Genomic DNA, 14,807 nt, shown 5'->3' on the forward strand with positions numbered 1-14,807 from the left:
ATAACAATTATCTAATGTGCGACTGGGCATGTTTGATAACTTCGAGTGACTGGATGTTTGGAAGAGCGCGAGTAGTGTGATTGCGTGAGATCGAGTTCGAGAGGCTGAGGTGCGAAAAAAGAGTGCGATCGGATGACAGGACAATTGTTAGTTTCGTCTTGTGTCCTACTTTCACCCACCCTGGCTTTCGTCTTCCCCTTCCACAGGGGAGTGCATCAAGGGCGCACTGAAAGGGAAGGGCAGAAGGAAAAGAATATTCTTCAGTTCGGCAGTTAAGTAAAAATAATCAACCAGATTAGCTGGTTCAAGTTAGTTAGTTCAGACAACTCAGACTGATTGTAGTAAAAACTCCACGCACATACAACTACACATCCATATACGACTCCACACATTAAAACAAATAAATAGTTTTCTAAGAATCAGCTTGGATTTCATTTTTTCCCAATTCAGCTATTGAGTGGTTCTTTGGGCATTAGACGGCACTATTGTGCAATACCCCAGGAACATTAGAGCTCCTTTATAAACAATTAACAGCAACACATATATGACACTCGCGTTCACAACACGAACGGCGATAATAAACATGTCTTCTCCCGGCCACAGTTCAATTCAATCCTTTCTGTCCTTTTTTCTATACTACAACATAAAGCAGTTTTTCTATCATATACGGAAAAAGTCATCTTAAAAACGGAAGAGGAAAGTACTTCCAGTATCGCCCTTTTATTTGTATATAATTGTACAATAATTTGATTACATTCATCAAAATGTATACAGTACATTCATTGACAGACATTATTTGGTTAGCTTATTATTCGCCAAAAGGTACTCTGAAGACTATGCAGACCTTATAAGGCTGAAAAATGGTCTAATTCTTAATTTTTATTGAAATTAGATTTAGTTTAGTTATAGTTCCGTATTAATATCAATATCGTGCTAAGCACCTTTATAAGCTTTTGTCAGAAAGAACAAAAATTTAGAAAAAATTATTCGTATTAATATAGCATTATGATGCATTACAATAATATTATAAGACTAGTTCATGAATCTACGCGCCATTGTTTTCTTTCATAGAAAATACAAAAAATGTATAGAGAAAAAAAAATGGTGAAGGACAAATTTATGTATTCGCATTTCTTTTTAAATATAATTGCATAGTTGTTACATATGTAGCCTTCCAAAAAAGTAATTTTTGCCAGACATTTCCAAACATTTGTATGAAATATTTCATTTTGGAATTTAAAATACCTCACAAACTGTTGTCTTTTTTTATTACTATGCCTTAACATAATACCAACTCAACTGAAGACTTTAACGAATATTTCTGGAAACTCTGGCATGATAATCATTTTCACGTAGCACTCTTCTGCATAATTCTGGATGCATACCTTTCTTGAAATCCTGTTTAACTATTGTTGCAAGTTTTGTAGCAGAAATCTTTGTATTTTTTTATTTCTCGGATGAAAGCTCTTTCATTCTCTTTCTGTTAGTTTTTTTCGGCCGTCCTGAACGATATTTACTTTTAATAGTTTCTTCATATTTCCATTCTTTAATAATATAATGTATTGTAAATCTGCATATCTAATTATTTCAATTTTCTCTCACTTTCAGGAATTTCAGATGCTTTAGGACACATGATTAATATCACAATACTGCACCATGAATGCTAGAGTATGACTGACAAATGTATATTCTATGATAACTAACAACAATGGTTGTATTCAGTGCCAGGAAAGTTGTATCTTCATTGACTCTTGAAACTTATTTACGTGTGTTGAAATAATTTTGTGGCTTCAGCAATAATTTATGTGTATAAGAAATAATTCATGCATATTGTATACATATTCCGATTTGTTTAAAATGTTACCTATACATACATATAGTCTAGGAAGTTATACCTCTTTACAATATTAGTATTGAGTTAGCAATAAAAAGAAAATTTATTTTTTCCTTTGTTGGCGATACTACCTTTCCGTTTTTTCTTTTAAGTTGGTATAACTTACCGAAGCTGCCGCACAGCAATGGTTCTTTCTCACTAGAATTCTCTCAAACACCATGTTGTTGGAAAACCGGATTCAGATAATTCGGGATTAACTTTAAATAGTTAATTTTATTACCACACAAATATCTTATAACAGTTAACTAACGAGTTTATGAACTAACACGGTTGAGTTGCGAATGAATTCTGACGAGACGGAGTAAAAATCGTGAAAAAGAAACCTTTTGGGAAAATGCTTATTGGTTGAAACTATTTAACGAGGGTGGAGGAAAAGAACAGGGATTGGACAAAATATTGAAAGAAAGTGGATTTCGAGAGGTGGTAATTTATGGGTACTTGAGTGGACTAGGACCGATGACAGGAAGGGACCCAAGGTTAAGGACAAGGAAATAGGAACAGCATGGTAAAGAAAGTATTTTGCGAAGCATATGGTTGGGACCTCCAACAATGTACGCGCAATGATCACATGTGTAAATGTTGTATAATATACTTATTATAATTAATTAGAGTGTATTGGGAGTCAGTAACATAAGTGTACATATACATTGTTAGACGTGAACACCCTGTATGTATATGTACATATATTAATCGAGAGGGCGCGAGACCTTCCAAGTCCTGACATGTTAAAACAAATGATGTCAAAGTAGTAGTTCAAATAAAGAATTCTTTACGCCCAGACGTGCTTCTCTTATTGTGAAACCCTTATTTCATCTGTTCAGTTGGAAATATTTTTAATGGTTGGTAGTGCCAAATATTTCTTCGGATCGATGCAGGGGAAAAAAGATTAAAATTTTGTAATTTTCCTGGTTGCACGTAACAGAGACTACGTTCCATCCTCTGCAAGCTGTTGAAAACAGCTCGAAGACAAGTAGTCGACCTAGATTCGTAAATAAAACCGTAGTGAGATGGCGAGGTAAATAAAAGGCGCGGTAAGGTGAGGTAAATAAAGCTCTTGAAATCGAGTTTTGCCTCTCTTGCAAAAGAGCTTCTAATTCAAGTTCTTTGCATCTATATACATAGACACAATAGATGTTTCTAATGGCTTCTAGATTGCAATAATACATTATACAGTCGGTCACGAAAATATTCGGACACCACTATGGTTTTGATGACATGAAAATAAGCATACTTACTATTCTTGTTTAATTATTTTTGTAAACACTAGTCGTAAATAAATATCTCTTATATTTTTGTTAACTAAACACTGCATAGTAACATATGTAAACCTTTTTTTTGTTCCTATTGTATACACTTCTGAAGTACGGACTATAATAATCAAAACTATAGTGGTGTCCGAATATTTTCGTGACCGACTGTATGTTGAGAACTATTATTTGTCACTTGTTGCTACAAACGCATATGTTGCTTCCCTTTAATTATTTCAATAATACTGAAGTGATTATTGCATTTCCGTTTTATCATGTATTATTATGACATCTGTTTGAAGTAAATCATTTATGAACGCAATTCTATGTGATAGTGTTAGAGCCACAGATCTAAGAATTAAAAGAATGGAACATAACATTCTAACATTCTTCAGAGAGTACCATAGTATAATATTTAGAATGGCATGAGGCACTAACAATATCTGTGAGGGTCGATGATTAGAACGTTAACTTACCTAAGAAAAGTCATAATGGCTGATTGAGTTTTCATAAGAAAAATTAACTTTTGATTTGCAAAGAAAGTTGAACCTACACAAAAAGTATCGAGTTACACCAATACACTTTAGCAGTGTTTAAGAAAAATGTGATAAAGATATAGTCTTGAGTGACAACTACTTACTAAAGCATTTTAAAATAAAATACGTATTTGGAGTACTGAAATATTTTTTGAAAATTATATTAACAATGTTTGTTCAAAATTCTAAAGAAAACTGCAAGAGTTGAATAATTTTTTAGATACATAACTTGTAAGTAAAATCTTCGATATTCTGACATAGTTTGTTATATACCATATACTATAATTGAAAGCAATGTATATTCAATTCTTTATAATAATATTACGAGTTTTTCAAAATAGAAATAAATATGATATAGTATAAAGATTTAATTGCTACAATATTGTTGCATGAACAGGGCGGATTCGGGCACGCAGCACTAATTCTGACCCTGTCACAACTTAAGGAGCCCTGAGTCTAGTTCAAATGATCGTTCGTGGTTTAAGATGCCAATAGCGTTGTTGATACTGGTATGTTTAAGCGATTGTTATAACTGTTCGTGATATTAATATTTCGTTTCGTGTTATTATGGTGTTATTATTATGTTCGCTCGATTTGTGTTATAAATCGTTCGATTCGTGTTAAAAGTCTTTCTTGTTCGTGATGTGATTTGATTCTCTTCGTGTTATTAATGTTTCTTGTTCATCATATCAGTTGATTCTATCGTTTTTCGTAAAGGTAACCGTCAACGACACCTCTGATGTAATGATTTGGAAGGGGCTGAGTTTGTTGATTGGTTATGATTTTTGGAAAGTTACCGCCCTCGTACGAGTAATGGGCACCTGGAATAAACCCGTAGCAGGTTATAAGGTAAAGAAGCACACTGACCCTGACTACGATTGTTGAAATTAACGGAATTGAAAACTAATCAATTTTTGCGAAAATTAGTCAATGGCGTCATAACCTTATTGCCGTTACGGTCAGTTCGAAATTCTCGGTCTATTGTCTTATAAAATACGGAAAACAGATGCATCGCACTCTAAGGCAATTCCACAAATGTTATAATAGAATTATCTTACTCTATAGTATAAAAAAAATCATAAGGTATCGGTGTCACGCGTAACGCTGTAACGCGGATCGCTACCCCCTCTACTCCACAGTCCAAGGTCCACTCACCATGTCACTTTCGAAGCGTATTCACACGAAAAAGGCGCGAAGCGCCTCGCTGGTTGGACCGCGAAGCGGCCAGGGGGCACCGCCCCCTAGTTATATTATATTTATAATAACGAAAACTACGATGATACGCTGAGTGCTGTGGCAATTATTTAGCTACTGAATGGAATAATAACTATCTTGCGAACATATGTAACGTCCCCGGGAACATCACATTAATCCTGTCGATAAATAAAGAAGCATTCTAATCCGTACATCGACTGCTTCGACAATTACCGACTGCATCATAACAATTCGCGTGGTAATGGGACGGGGTAGCTCACGCGTGCAACATTGTTTAGAGTAGATCTCCGATCGATGGCGCGCGCGTTAGTTAAAAAGAGACAGTAGATATATTTCGAAACAAAGTTATTATAAAATATCATTTAAATATTTATATTATATATATTATTAATTATTAACCTATAAATTGCGTTATATTTTTAGCTATTATTTTATGTATTGTTTGTAATTAATTATTTCTTCTATTGAAACACTAATAATTCGCGTATCTAAAAATCATTATAACTGCCATTTAACGGGAAAACTTGTGAAAAACTAATTAATAATAAATCAAAGCGTATTTTTATTAGTCAAACTAATATATATTTGCTACTAAATAAAGCGTAATAAAACAATAACTAATTTTTGAGCGGAAAAAACCCATGATTCTCTGGGTATAAAAGGACGTGCAGCAGAGGCTGCGAGGGCAGAACAATCTTTGAAGTACAGTATTGCCTCGAAACAAGCAACACGCTTGGGACCGGCCAGTTGCTTATTTCGAGGGTGGTATGCTATTCGGCTTGCCTTTGTTCCCGAGCGCGCCGACGGTAGCGGTAAACTATAAAGTAATCGGTCGAGCAGCGATGTTATTCTTTAGACGAGGACAGAACATAACATGCTTTCCCTTTTTATTACTAGTTCGTTCACGTAAAAATTCGTGAATGGAACATGTATATAATACATATTGCCTCGAAACAGGCAACAGTTTCGAGCCTCGAAATTAGCAACTGGCCGATCCCGAGCGAGTTGCTTGTTACGAATCAATGTAGAATCAAATGAATGGATCACGCTCTAATTCCTAACTTGTCACACTTCATCTTATTTTTTTACAATTATGTGAATATCAGTATACAGCTACATATGTATGTGTTGTGTTATTATTGTGTATTGTATATATATAATTCATATAGTATTATTATATTGTATATTCTATATACTGCATTACACTTAAATGATGTTTCATTTGATTGTTAAATAGCTTTATTCAAATTATTAACTAGGCATTAAAATTAAAAAAAAAACCAGCACTATAATTTCAGAAAATATATTTTTCGTAATACTCCAAAATCGCTATGTGTTAGAATGAGAAAACAATACATTTATTAAACTTAAATAATTTTTCCTCCAATTTTTTTTTATTTGTGTTATATAAATTAATTGAAATTATAGGTAAAAATATACCTGAAATTATTGATCATTGTCAACCATTAGATTTAAAAAAAAAAAACATTGATATAATATAATTTCGGAGAATATACTTTTCATAATACGACAGAATCGCTATGCATCAGAGTGAGAAAACAATACATATGTTCTGTCCTCTTTCCGCTATACTGTTCAGTCAACCGTGAAAATTTATGACTTCTTCGGTTTCGCGGACCTCTCACTCCTTCTCGGATCTCTCAACCGGCGGCGGACTTCAATCAAAGAATTGGGGATAAAAATTTGCTAATTTCGAGGCTCAAAACTGTTGCTTGTTTCGAGGCAATACTGTAGTACGTGCCGGACCTCTTAGGAAGCGACAAACTGGAGCAGTTTTAACTGGTAAGAGCCACAAGATTCTTAGTTTTTACTGGACAGCGGGTATCAGCCATTTGGATACTCGATCGTTGGGTAATTCTAGCAGCTAGCTAACGCAGGCTCCCCGTTCAAACGATCTTGTCTCTGAAACTCCATAAGGTGAGTGCTATGCTCAGCCCCAGAAAGAACTAAGACATCAACGAGAGCTCACCAGTCACTCATATATATATATTTCTTGTTTTTCTAAGTTATTAACTCGCCGTCAGATTCGCGGAGTTCGCTCTGGGTCGTTTCGTAGCTAGCTAACGCAGGCTCCCCATTTGAGCGGCTTGGTCTCTGAAGCCCAAGTCTTTTGGGTGGCAGTTCAGTAATCACGATTTTATAATTAGAATCAATTGATTTGCTACCCTGTTGAACTTATACTGTTCACCCTTTTCCTGTATGGTTGGGTCGTTCTAGTAGCTAGCTAACGCAGGCTCCCCAATTAAACGATCTGGTTTTGGCTGTCAGTGTTCGTTTTGACAAAAAGGGTCATGGACAATTAGTTGTCGAGTCAGATTAAAAGAGTAACTGTTCCGAGTAATTAATTCATTTAGATTCAAATAAATTTTGAACTTGAATTAGTAAAAGAATATTGTTCTGTCATTAGCGTAATCTCAGTAGTCGACTACACCGCGTTAGATATCAGATAAAATCATTAATCTGTCTAACTTTGCGAAAGTGTATTTAGGTACACTTAGAGAATCACACTTAGGTCGTGTTCCTCGCTGCGGTAGACTATAACGCGCTAATATTATTAATTTCATAAAAGAATAATTCATTATATATACTACAAACGTACTAATCAAGATAAATTTTGTAATTGCGATAGCGTTCGAAACCGAGAATCAAATCCTATAGAAAACCGAATTCAGTTAATTACATAAAAGCGAAGTTAGCTTCATCCGAAATCAGACTTAGGTACGATATAATATAAAGAATTAACTAACGAGAATCAGATTTAGTTAGATTCACAATTACCTATTACGTATTGTTTAATTTGCCAAGTTCTATTATTTCTATTATTAATATTATATAAAAATCTATTTAGTTTCTTTTGATCAAACCAGTATACTTTTCATATTTTGTTGTTATTTGTTACTTGTTATTTGTCAAATTCATCATCTTCGTTATTTTATTGAATAAACCTTATTGTTGAAAGATATTGACCTGTGGATTTCACTCCTTAACCGCACACCACTCGAATCCCACAATCTTTACACTTAGTTATTTTCCAAAACGAGTCGTTCAGTTGGCAAAAGCCGCTCTTTACCTTACTAGCGCTAGTAACTATCTGAATCTAGGTTCCAGAGTCGTTACACAACTATAAATAGAACATTTTATTTAGTCGTTCTGGTAAAATCGCTGAATATTTATTAGATATACATTTTTAATAAGTTCATAAAGCTTTTGACCCATTCATTTCACAGCTTTCTTTTTCTTTTTTTTTTAAATTTCGAAGTAGTACCATATTTTTCAATTTTATTTTTGCATTTCTATACTTTTCAATTTAAAATTTGAAATGGAGATATTTTATGCGCATATATAAAAAGTACTACTAAAAATGTGGATCAAATTATATTGTATATTAATCAATCAAATTTTTACATTATCTGTTGCTGATCTTTTGTGGTACAACAGATGTTGTACCTTAGAAAATAGTATATGTTTTAAGTTAAAATATGAAGTTATAGTATAAAGAATAAATGATATTAATATACACTGCTCAAAAGAAATATGGCATAGAAAAATTTCAGGCAAAAATTGGCCAAATTTGACTGATGATAACTCCGTGAAAAATTATCGTAAGATTGTGCTCTTTTTTTTATTAAAGCTTGAAATCTCTACTTTAAGACCGTATAGCTCGATTTTAGATTTACTGCATCCCTGACACAATAACACCGGTAATGTGGGGGCGTGTTTGCTGTTTTGAAAATTACCAAGTTTGACGAAATGCATGGATTTCCCACATTTTTTTTTCATGATGCTGTTTAGAGGGGCATAAAGTACAAATCTTTATCTTTCATTTCCAGTATGTGAAAGACCGCTGCCATTGTTTTTTGCAAAGATACAGCACTTTAAAGAAACAGTTGCATTTATGGCATATACCGTCGGCATTAGCATTACCCGATGTGCACCACGAGGAGGTTGCCGGACGGATTTTGCACATCATATGGCTCTGAAAAGAGCCGTTTTTTGTATGTGTTTATATGTGAGTATCTCTGTGTGTGTGTGTGTGTGTGTGTATTTATGTTCGAATTTTAATAACGTGTGTTTCCTCCGCGTTCTCGAATTACCGCTTGCAGCCTATTTTTCATGTTGATGCAAGCCCTAATTTCTTCCTGTGGAATGTCATTCCAGATTTGGATTAAGACTTGCGACAACTCTTGTAGATCTGCAGGTTGCCTTGTTAAATTTCGCAATCTTCGACCCATTATGGCCCATACATGTTCTATGGGGTTCAAATCTGGACTCACTGCAGGGTGTGGAAGCAATTCAATTGAATTTTGTGCGATGAATTCGCTAGTGATCCGTGCAGTATGCGGCCGTGCGTTATCTTGCATTAGGATGAAATTTGTTCCTATGCGTTGAATCAATGGTAAGACGTGGGGTCGTAAAATTTCCTCAATGTATCGTACCGCAATCATACCTGGTGCTGGTACAATGACTAAATTCGTGCCATGATTCCAGAAAATTCCGCCCCATACCATTACTGACCCACCGTTAAATCCTGTAACAAGAACGACGCAAGTAGTAGTATAGCGCTGTCCCTGACGATGCCAAACACGAGTCCGTCCATCGCATCCAGACGGTGAAAAACGAGATTCATCAGTGAACAATACATCTTGCCATTGTCTTATTGTCCATCCGACGTGAGTTCGCGCGTACGCTAGGCGAGCTCGTCGATGCCCAACATTTAACATGGGGACACGGCAGCGTCTTCGCGATCTTCGACCAGCCTCATGTAATCGATTTCTTACTGTTTGGTCACTAATTTGTCGGCCAAGCATGACTGCCTTGCAATTTTTCGCGCTATAGTTACAGGATTTCGCGCTGTAAGATGGACAATAGCGCGATCTTCTCGTGCAGTTGTGATGCGTGAGCGGCCTTGCCCTCGCCGTGGCTGTAAATTTCCTGTTTGTCGATAACGAGTCCAAATGCAAGAAATTGCTGATTGGTTTACACCAAGTCGCCTTGCAGTATAAGACTGAGAAAATCCTTCTTTCATCAGTGCAATAATTTGTGCGCGCTGATTCTGATTCAAGGACCGCATTTTGAAATAAACACTAATCTCACTTAACTTTTTAACAGAAAGAAAAACTGTTCTTGGGATTGTAAAACTAGAGAGTGAATGCACAACGCGACGTAAATAAAATGTAAAATGTAATCGATGGCTATCGGTAATTACGAAAATTACTTGGAGTAAACAATATTGTTTTCTTAGCAACAACGTTGCCACGGCGAGGATGTAAACCAATCAGAAACTTCTCGTATTTAGTACGATATGTTGAAGAATTTTTGTGACCTCATGTGTTACCAATGATTCGTCGCGTACGTACAAATTTCATCCTTAGGAGCCCCATAGTAATTTAACAAGACAATCTGACGGTCTGCAAGACTTGTCGCAAATTTTATATCAGATCTGGAATGACATTCCACAGGAAGAAATTAGGGCTTGCATTAACATGAGTAATCGCCTGCAAGCGGTAATTCAACAACGCGGTGGAATCGCGCGTTATTAGAAATCTAATACACACATACACAGATACTCACATGCAAACACATACAAAAAAACGGCTCTTTTCAGAACCATATAATGTGAAAAAACTTTAAAGTGCTGTATCTTTGCAAAAAAAAAATGGCAGCGGCCTTTCACATACTGGAAATGAAAGATAAAGATTTGTACTTTACGCCCCTCTAAACAGCATCATGAAAAAAAAATGTGGGAAATCCATGCATTTCGTCAAACTTGGTAATTTTCAAAACAGCAAACACGCCCCCACATTACCGGTGTTATTGTGTCAGGGATGCAGTAAATCTAAAATCGAGCTATACGGTCTTAAAGTAGAGATTTCAAGCTTTAATAAAAAAAAAGAGCACAATCTTACGATAATTTTTCACGGAGTTATCATCAGTCAAATTTGGCCAATTTTTGCCTGAAATTTTTCTATGCCATATTTCTTTTGAGCAGTGTATTAGTATATTTAGTAGAAAGTATATTTCATTTGCAAAACAATTTCTAATTATAAAACCATTTTTATAACTAAAATAGCATACGAAGACACCTATTATTTTCTAGAATTAATTTAATTTCAGCTATTTTGTAACGCATAATGCATATGTATAATTAATTGTCTGAAAATAACAATAATACATATAATAATTTACATATAATAAATATAATAAAAAGTTTATAGATATTTAATGTGTGGTTACATATATTTTTATATTTAAAATTTCTACTGATACCGACCTTTAATAATTATTTTTCGTTATTGTGTTCTGTTCCAAGATATGAAATATTTTACCGCAGTAATATTTATCTGGTATCGCTCCTCGTCGATCTTTCGCGACTGATTGTAAATCAAATGATATGAGTTAGTTAATCAAAAGTTGAAAGTAGAAAATTTATTAAAATGTGTATGTGTACAATTCTAATTTATTTCAAACATGCATCGTTCTTTAAAGGATTTTATCAGTTAATATAGGTAATAAAATCATCGTGGAGAATTCACAGCCTCATAAAGAATTTCGACTTCGAAAAATATAAACAGCCATTGTTTGAAAAAGAATGGGCGTGAATAATGTTCTATATACCTCATTTTATAAATAATAATAATAATAATAAATAATTTATTTATTTCTTTTAATAATAATGGTTATTGGTTTTAATAATAAATAATTCAGCACAAAATATATTAACATGGAAATATTGAAAGTTATGAGTAAATGTTAAAAATTTTTGCTAGGTACAATAAAAATATTAAGAATCTTTGAATTTGGACGAGTTTCAGAAACTATTCACAAAGACGTTGATAACCTTTGTGTATCAGCAAAACTATGTTTTCAGTTAAAAAAGGTAAAAGTATCTAAAAGAGTAGAAGTATCAAAAAATTGCTCGGAGAGTATAATATGACTATAATATAGCCATTTCATTCATCAAACTTTATTTTTGTCGAAAATGTGCGAATGCTTGTTCGTGGCATCAGCTGTTACGCACTGTCGACCAGTCGCCAACAACTTGGTCAACGAAAGACCAAAAGCCAGGAGACGAAACTCGGTGACCAAACTCGAAAGTTCTCACTGTCGCAGGGATCGTCGAACAGAAAACTTAAGATACTACGATACTAAAAACTTTTGAGTTGCCAAGTATGGTCGACGAGTTTGGCCGCTTGGTCTTTGGTCTTTCGTCGACCATGTCATCAGTGCGGCGACTAGTCAACAATGCATAACAGCTCTTGTGCACATCATCATGAATATACAGATACATACTGTACACAAAGCAGACACGAAATATATGCGGTGTATAGAGTAATTTACGCTTGATATTTCTCTGTGTGCAGAATTACATCCTCAGAATTTCTAAATATCCAGATTTCAAATTGTTTAAGTTTCTATATTCCTAAATGTATGAGTTAAAAATCTCGACATTTCCAAATTTTCAAATTTTCTGAACAGTCCAAATTTTCAAATTTCTACATTCAGAAATTGCCAAATTTCAACTTTTCAAATTCTTAAATTCCAAAATTTCCAAATTTTTAAGTTAGCTACTTGTTTAAATGCTTCATTATAGATCGAAAGATTTTAAGGTTCAAATACTATCTACCTGTTTTCATTTTAATATTTATTATAATAAAACATCAATATTAAAGTTGCAAAGAATTTTGCGATAACTGTAGTTATTATTAGTAATTATTATTAGTTATTATTATGTTTCATTTATTACAATGTTCAAATTATTTTAATTATAAATTATACATATTAATATCGTATATTATAACATTGCAAAATTATACATACTTCATGTACTCCGTTTATAACTTTCGATGATTTTTAACGACTTCGAATTCATTTACATATATCTAATCATATTAATGTACCTTATGAATAATAAAGATAATTTGCTTAATAATTATTGTTGTGCTGCGTGTCAACTTAATGCATACGCAAGCTGGTAAGGTATTGTATCAGTGACCACTACTCCGATAATATGAACAAACAACTGTTGTAGGAGGTATAAGTTAAACTTTATTTTTGTATTTAGAAAAAATCACACGACGTGGTAACGGACTTTTAAGATGTTTACTCGTTAAGAGCTGGCGAGAGAATCTGCTCTGTCTAAAATGAGTGTTTTCCATGAAAACTAAAAAATGAAGAGTGGGATCGGCATGGATTTGGGGGTGAAAAGCGACTTGCAAAAATTGACTATCAGATTGGTCGACAAAATACTGCAAGAAGGGGTAAGAACCGTCCTAACAAAATGTTCAAGTCAACTTTGACCTGAAGAGTGTCGACTACACCGTCGCTCGTCACCTAATGGTTGGACAGTCATAAACATAAATTACGCTGGGCCTTAATAAAAATATAAAAATATATAAAAATTTCGGAGTTAAAATTGCCCACAATAAACCGATGCAACGGTAACGGTCATTTTCAAGAATATTCTACCTAAAATAAAAATACTGTCTTAGAATACTCAGATTGAATCCCAACAATTATTATTACATTTTTCTAGAATTTCAAAAATATCAACCATTTCCAACGTAAAGTAATTATCCATCTTACTGAACTTAAGAATTTCAGACACGGAATCTTGACATTTACTGGCCGCAGCTTTCTAATAAACAGTAAAGGTATTCAAACAAAATAGCAGGTATTCGTATTAGCACTGTTTCCCAACGTTCTAATCAAAATACATATCTCCTAAACTAATTTGTCGGCATACATGACTTAATTTAATTTTTTAATAAATAACAACTGTATAACTACAGTTATACATTACAAATATACAATCATATTTATAAAAGTGTATATTTTTTCTATACAACTTTTATTCGTTCAGTTACAAAAATGTACTAACTCCAAACCCTGGCTTTTTCGAAATCGTTTGCTACTTATCGAAACTATTTCCTTTATATAGCACACAATGTATTAGTAATTTGTACGTGTAAATTAAAATTAGCCAGCTTGTGTATATAGAATGGTTGGCAAACTAGTTCAGTATTTTAAGAACAGATAATATTTGTCAAACAAAAGAAAAAATTATAAGGAGCATGTTGAGTCGTCGTAACTCAAACCTCGTGTCTGAGTAACGTTGTTCATGTAAAAAAGGACAGGTGTCATTAAAATAAAAGCAACAAATAGTTTTGGGTGTAAACCCCAAGGAAAAAGACCTTGCGGCCAAAAAACCTCGTGAAAATCGTGTATTTAACTCTTTTGTGTAAGTGTGAGATGTGTGCGTGCAACTAGGGTGATTACGCAAAGCGCAAACCCGAAACGGGTCATAAGAATGACCGCGTGCAGAGTCAGAGAGAGTGCGATTGACGCACCCCTCTACGGGCCTTACGGCCGCGTGTGTATAGTCAGAGAGAGTACGATGTACGTACCTCTCTACGGGTCTTGCGACCGCGTGTATGTAGTCAGAGAGAGTACGATGTACGTACCCCTCTACGGGTCTTGCGACCGCGTGTTTTCGTTTTATAAATGTTTTTTAGGGGGTATGATACCTTACATACCTGATAGCCGAATGTTGTTAGAATTCGTTGCAAAATATGACTTTTTAAACTAGATTTGGGAAATTAGAACCAATAGGTCGTAACGCACAAAAAAAACTGACTCGCGTGCATCGCGCGTAGCTAAGCCTCGGTCCCTTTTTCCCCCTCTCCTAGGCGTTGGCGTTGCATCGCCCAGGAAGTGGCGCTAAAATATATTTTCGATGTGTTAGGCTAAAGAACCTCAGGAGAGGCTAGCATAGCCGCGCGGATTCGAAATATTTCCGCGTAACATACTCCCCCCGTTGCGAGGGAAGCGAGCAAGAAAAAAAATGAGAAAACTGTGACGTGTATGTGTGTGTGTGTTACAATCAAAATACAATAT

General features: G+C 34.5%; 1 long non-coding RNA gene across 1 annotated transcript in view; it reads right to left on the bottom strand.

Annotated features, from left to right (window-relative positions):
- The window catches only part of LOC143265586 (uncharacterized), a 61,575-nt gene extending 58,535 nt beyond the window's left edge, over window positions 1–3,040 (bottom strand). Inside the window, exon 1 of the long non-coding RNA XR_013040207.1 lies at window positions 2,001–3,040. This is a non-coding gene — a long non-coding RNA (uncharacterized LOC143265586). The remainder of the gene's footprint in view (window positions 1–2,000) is intronic.
- Between the last annotated feature and the right edge of the window lie 11,767 nt (window positions 3,041–14,807).

The sequence above is a fragment of the Megachile rotundata genome, chromosome 13 (genome assembly GCF_050947335.1).
Source record: "Megachile rotundata isolate GNS110a chromosome 13, iyMegRotu1, whole genome shotgun sequence".
In the NCBI taxonomy this organism is placed as follows: domain Eukaryota; kingdom Metazoa; phylum Arthropoda; class Insecta; order Hymenoptera; family Megachilidae; genus Megachile; species Megachile rotundata.